The sequence below is a fragment of the Pristis pectinata genome, chromosome 21 (genome assembly GCF_009764475.1).
Source record: "Pristis pectinata isolate sPriPec2 chromosome 21, sPriPec2.1.pri, whole genome shotgun sequence".
Classification (NCBI taxonomy): Eukaryota; Metazoa; Chordata; class Chondrichthyes; order Rhinopristiformes; family Pristidae; genus Pristis; species Pristis pectinata.
The window spans coordinates 9,115,455-9,122,420 of record NC_067425.1 but is presented as its reverse complement, the minus strand read 5'-3'; positions in this window follow the sequence as shown (position 1 = coordinate 9,122,420).

Below are 6,966 nucleotides of genomic sequence, written 5' to 3'. Positions count from 1 at the left end.
AACCAAAGACTTCCCAACTTTTATACTCAACGTCCAACCAATGAAGGCAAGTACGCCGTACACTCCCATGACCACCTTGTCTACCTGTGTTGCCACTTTCAGGGAGCTCTGGACTTGCACCCCAAGGTCCCTCTGTACATCAATGGATTATGAGGAGAGAATAAAGGAGCTAGGGCTGTTCTCATTGGAGATGAGGAGGATGAGGGGAGACATGATAGAGGTATACAAGAAATTGAGAGGAATAGATAGATTGGACAGCCAGCGCCTCTTTCCATGGGTGCCAATGCTCAAAACAAGAGGACATGGCTTTAAGGTAATGGGTGGGAAGTTCAGGGGTGATGTCAGAGGGGTGTTTTTCACCCAGAGGGCGGTTGGTGCATGGAATGCGCTGCCTGGGGTGGTGGTGGAGGCAGGTACACTGGTCAAGTTCAAGAGATTGTTAGATAAGCATATGGAGGAATTTAAGATCGAGGGATATGTGGGAGGAAGGGGTTAGATAGTCTTAGGAGTGGTTTGAAGGTTGGCACAACATGATGGGCCGAAGGGCCTGTATTGTGCTGTATTGTTCTATGGCTCTATGGTTCCTAAGGCTCCTGCCATTTACTGTATTATTTGCTCTTGCATTTGACCTCCGAAAGTGCAATGATTCACACTTATCCAGATTAAACTCCACCTGTCATTTATCTGCCCACATTTACAACGGGTTTATATCCTGCTGTATTCTTTGAGAACTTTCCTCACTATCCACCAGCTCTACCAATTTTTGTGTTGCCTGCAAACTTACTAATCAGCCAACTTACATTTTCATCCCAATCATTCATATACATGTACGTCACAAACAACAGAGGTCCCAGACCACCAGTTAGAATAACACCCCTCCACCACCGTCTTCTATGGCGAAGCCAATTTTGAATCCAATCTACCAAGTCTCAATGGATTCAGTGTGCTTTAATCTTCTGGATCAGCCTATCATGAGAGACCTTCTCAAACTCTCTATTAAAGTCCACAAAAACTACATCCACTGCCCTAACCTTATAAATCATCTCCATCACCTCCTCAAAAAACTCAATCAAGTTTGTAAGATATGACCTCTCCCACACAAAGCAATGCTGACTATCCCTGATACATCTATGCTTTACCTGATGTGAGTAGATTCTATCCCTAAGGATCTTCTCCAATAATTTCCCTGTGGCTGGCATAAGGCTCACTGGCCACATGGCCGATGAAGTTTATCGTACCCTGCTCAGTTTACCAGTGGAACCAATCATTAGAATATCCATAACGTGAGAAATAGAGAATGCTGGCAGAAAGATTTGAGTCAACCCAGTTCACCATTCATCCTATTAGTCACATCATATTATGATAATATGAGAGGACTAGAATATAAAAGCAAGGATGTACAGCTGAGGCTTTATAAGGCATTGGTCAGACCACATTTGGAGTATTGTGAGCAGTTTTGGGCCCCATATCTAAGTAAGGATGTGCTGGCATTGGAGAGGGTCCAGAAGAGGTTTACGAGAATGATCCCAGGAATGAAAGGGTTAATGTATGAGTAGCGTTTGATGGCTCTGGGCCTGTACTCACTGGAGTTTAGAAGGATGAGGGGGGATCTCGTTGAAACCTACCAAACATTAAAAGGCCTGGATAGAGTGGACGTGGAGAGGATGTTTCCAGTAGTGGGAGAGTCTAGGACCAGAGGCCACAGCCTCAGAATAGAAGGATGTCCCTTTAGAACAGAGATGAGGTGGAATTTCTTTAGCCAGAGAGTGGTGAATCTGTGGAATTCATTGCCACAGACGGCTGTGGAGGCCAAGTCATCGGGTATATTTAACGCGGAGGTTGATGGATTCATGATTAGAAGGGGCGTCAAAGATTACGGGGAGAAGGCAGGAGAATGCGGTTGAGAGGGAAAAATAAATCAGCCGTGATCGAATGGTGGAGCAGACTGGAAGGGTCAAATGGCCTAATTCTGCTCCTATGTCTTATGATCTTATGGTCTTGTAATGGTATTGGTTTATTGTTGTCACTTGTACCAAGTTACAGTGAAAAGCTTTTGTATTGCGTACCATCCAGACAGATCATGCTGTACATAAGTACACTGAGGTAGTGATAAGGGAAAGCAGAATTCAGAATATAGTGTTACAGTTACAGAGAAAGTGCAGTGCAGGTGGACAAATAAAGTGCAAGGGCCACGAAGAGGTAGATTGGGAGATCAAGAGTTCATCTCTTACCATATAAGAGGTCCATTCAAGAGTCTGATAACAGCGGGATAGAAGCTGTCCTTGGGTCTGGTGGTACGTGCTCTCAAGATTTTGTATCCTCTGCACAGCAGGAGAGGGGAGAAGAGAGAATGACCAGGGTGGGAGGGGTCCTTGATTATGTTGGCTGCTTTCTCAAGGCAGTGGGAAGTGTAAACGGAGTCCGTGGATGGGGGTGCTGCTTTGTGTGATGGACTAGGGGGCAGGCACGGTAGTGTAGCGGTTAGCGTAACGTTTTACAGCGCCAGTGACCCGGGTTCAATTCCCGCCGCTGTCTGTAAGGAGTTTGTACGTTCTCCCCGTGTCTGCGTGGGTTTCCTCCCACATTCCAAAGACGTAGGGGTTAGAAAGTTGTGGGCATGCTATGTTGGCGCCAGAAGCGTGGCGACACTTGCGGGCTGCCCCTCAGAACACTATGCAAACAATGCATTGCACTGTGTGTTTCGATGTACGTGTGACTAATAAAGATATTATCTTATCTTATCTTACTGGGCTGCGTTCAGAACTCCCTGCTGTTTCTTACAGTCTGGGGCAGACCAGTTGCCACACCAAGAAGTGATTCATCTGGACAGGATGCTTTCTATGGTGCATCTATAAAAATTGGTAAGAATCATCAGAGACATGAGCCGTGCTGAGTCTCCTTATGCTTTTGAGGAAGTAGAGGTGCTGGTGAGCTTTCTTGACCATAGCATCCACATGACTGGACCAGGACAAATTGTTGATGATATTTACACCTTTGAAGCTCTCAGTCATCTCCACCTCAGCACCATTGATACAGACAGGAGTGTGTACTCCATGGTACTCAATGGAGCTTGTGATCATTCTCTGTCAGGTATTCTACCACACTGTCTGTCCCTGAACCGGGGATGCAAGTCAACCCATTATGGCCAGAGTGAGTAAAGAAAGCAAATTTCATTCCCTGAGAGCATGAGTGAATAAGATGGGTTTTTACAACAATCTAGTAATTTTGTGCTTATTGTTACTAGTGCTAGTTCTTACTAAATTACAGATTTATTTAATTAGTTGGATTTAAACTATCCTGCTACCAAAGTGGGATTCAAGCTCGTGTCTCTGAATCAGTGGTCTGGGGCTCTGACTGCCCATGCAATAACTTAATTAACCTTGAACTTACTCCCTTCAAAATGCACGGTGTCCTGTTGTTTTACTGTTCACTAGAATTGGCTATGGTCCATATTATTTTGGTCCTTTTACAATCCTAAATACAGCAATATCATGCTGCATCATTTATCGATACACCATAGAAAGCATCCTACCCAGATGCATCACGGCTTGTTATGGCAACTGCTCTGCCCATGACTACAAAAAACTGCAGAGATTTGTGGATACAGCTCAGCACATCACGGAAACCAGCCTCCCCTCCATGGACTCTGTCTACACTTCTCACTGCCTCGGTAAAGCAGCCAACATAATCAAAGACCTCACCCACCCCAGACATTCTCTCTTCTCCCCCTTCCCATCAGGCAGTAGATACAAAAGCCTGAAAGCACTCACCACCAGGCTCAAGGACAGCTTCTATCCCGCTGTTATAAGACTATTGAACAGTCCCCTAGTAAGATCAGATGGACTATTGACAATTATCTAACTTGTTCTGGCCTTCAACCTTATTGTCTGCTTGCACTGCACTTTCTCTGTAACTGTAACACTTTATTCTGCATTCTGTTACTGTTTTCCTTTGTACTACCTCAATGCACTGATGTGATGAAATGATCTGTATGGATGGCATGCAAAACAAAGTTTTTCACTGTCCCTTGATTCATGTGACAATAATAGACTGATTTACCAATTTACCAATCATATCCTCTCTCAACTTCTCCTTTCCAGTAAGGCCACACCCATCTTACATATTCACTCACCACAATCCCCTCAATGCTCCTGGTAGCTGCCTTCTGTACCCTGTCAATAGCTTCTATCTGTTTTTCCACTGTAGCAATTAGCACAGTCACACTGTCAGTTTATAAATTGGGAGGATTACTTCAGTAATTCTGTTTAATAGTGACCTTTCAACATCTGATTCATTTTCTTTCCTGACGTTGAATGGCTTTGGTTTCAGTGGCCCCAGAGACCTCTAATCTACAGATACTTTTTTTTCCATTTAAGTAATATTCTCTTGTTAAATGTTTTGTCTCCATGTAAGACACCTTGAATTTCACCCATTGCCTTTCTCTCCAATTCCCAAATATACTTAAATTTTCCTGTTCAACCAGGGAGTCTGCCACCTTCAATGGCCTTGTAAATGCATCCACTGTGTTCAGGACACCTAACTCCAGATCACTTACGAAGAGAATGAAGGAGAAGGGTCTCACAGCAAAGACATGTCCCTAGCAGCAGTCCCAAGACTGGTGATAATCCCTTAACCAACCTCCATTCCCCACCCCCAGGTCTTTCAGTCCACCAATCACGTGGCCACTTCCCCAGGTTTTTTTAAATTTTCAATCCTCTCCTCCCCACCAAACCCTTTTCCTCCAAGGTACTCTTGGGTGTCTCCAATGGCTACAACATTTAAATTAATTGAATTAAATCAATCATCAATAAAGGTGAACATAAAACCACAAATGGAAGGCAATCAGATTCACTTACAGTACATCTTTCACAGAAGGAATCTCTATCCCATTCTCTGGTCTGACACTTGCGTGGTGTGGTCAAACCTCTAACAGGGAACAGCAATCCCGTCAGATCAATGTCGATTAGTGATGAGTATTAAATGTTGGCCTTCTCAGCAGTATCTACATCCCTATGGAAAAATATGGAAAAACAAACTAGGATTTGTCACAGTTTCACTTAATTACTGTGCATTCAGGTCATTTTTTAGAAGAAAATAGGATGGTTTAAATGGTATGTTTGCTTTGGAAGTAATTAGTGGTTGGATATCTTTGTCACTGTGAGTCAGTATGGTATTGGCCTATATCCACGTAAGGCAAGGTATTTTAGGCTTATAATTAGAAGTTAGGTGTAAACAATTTGAGTAAGCTGCCTTAAGTAATTAACCGTAAACCACTTCAGTGGAGAAGGGTATGAGGAACTAAACGACAGCAAAGTGTGCATTCATGACAGCCAATCAACCATTTCCCTGTCAGAATGTTCTCAATGAAAAGAAGGTGTTTCCATTACAGTAATTACTATTGGGAATCATCTTGTTTCTTGAACTTAATGAAAAGCTCCGAAGCATTTCACCAATTAAGGAGAGTCACAATCACATTCTGAAATAAAAACAGAAAATGCTGGGAATGCTCGGTGAGTCAGATAGAACTGAAGCTGACCTTCCTTTCATTTACTTCCTCTTCTTTTTTCATCCATAAATTGCTCTCCTTTGCTCTCCGTATCTCTCTTCCAGTTTTTTTCCTGCTTTGTTCCTTCTCCCATCCCCTCCCCTCTTTCGTTCTCTCTTTATCTCGACCCCTGTTCTTCCCTCTTCACCCCTTCCCTCATATTCTCTCATTGGTGCAAATTCCCAACAAATTCCATGTCTTCCCCCCCCCAAGTCATAAAACATCCAGTTTCATCATGTTGTCTCCTTTACCTCAATTCCCCCTTTTGTTCTGTTCCCTTCTCAGCTTCTATTTCGTTCTTTCTCTCCACTCTCTCTCATTGTCTATTCCTCTCTCCTGATGTCTTTCTCTGTCCTGATTTACTTCCTTCCCATTTGTCTTCCGGTACTCACCACCTTATCTTGCCATTTCCTTCTATATTTCTGACACTCAAACCTTCCTTTTAGTTCTTGTTCTTTTCTTTTCTCTACGTTTCTTTCATACTTTTATATTTCAATTCCAACTATAATTTTACCAAAATCTAGTCTAATATTGAAGGCCTTTCAGACCATTACAGTTAACCTCTTAACCCTTAATTACTGTTAGGTAATGACTCTTTTGGGAAGTTTTAGTGTTAACATCCCTACATGGTTAACCAATATCCACTGTCATTAGTAGACAAACGATTGTGACATGCCGACCCACGTATTAATTCAACATTTTCATCTTGTTGGCCCTCCTCCTGATGACATCACTAAAAAAGCAAAGTCATACACAAAACTAGGAACAAATAGCTTCTTTTCCAGTATTAAGTTTAGAAAAGTTGAGTCGTATTAGTTGCACATTGAATCAACTTTTGTTTTACTTTATTTTTTCAATTGACATTAGAGCCTCCCTTCCTTTCCTGAATTGGTAGTCAGGCCATAGCTCCACGAGCAAAGTCAAAGCTGCTCAGATTGTAATTCCTCATGAGGCAGAAATGCCGGGAAGCTGACTGATTGTGGTCCTGCAGCTGTTCCTGTGTCCCACTTTCCAATCTATGGGTAAGGAAGTCTTATGTGAGTCTTATGTCTATGGCCTCCGGTTTTTGACACTCCCACTTGTGGTAACCTTTTCCCAGCATCTTTCCTATCAAACCATTCTATAATTTTAAAGACCTCTATTGACCAACCTTCTCCTTGGGGAGAGCAGGGCTCCAGTCTTTTCAGGTTGTTCTTAACCACCCTTTGGGCAAACAAGTTCCTCTTCAATTTCCAACTGGATTTATTGGCGACATCCTTGTTCTGATGAAGAGAAGTGTGGGGTGATGCATCTTGGCAAGAAGAATAAAGAGACACAACAAAGAATAAAGGATACAGTTCTAAGGGGAATGCAGGAACAGAGAGACCTGGATGTATGTGTACATAATCATTGAACGTGACAGGGCAGGTTGAGAAAGCACA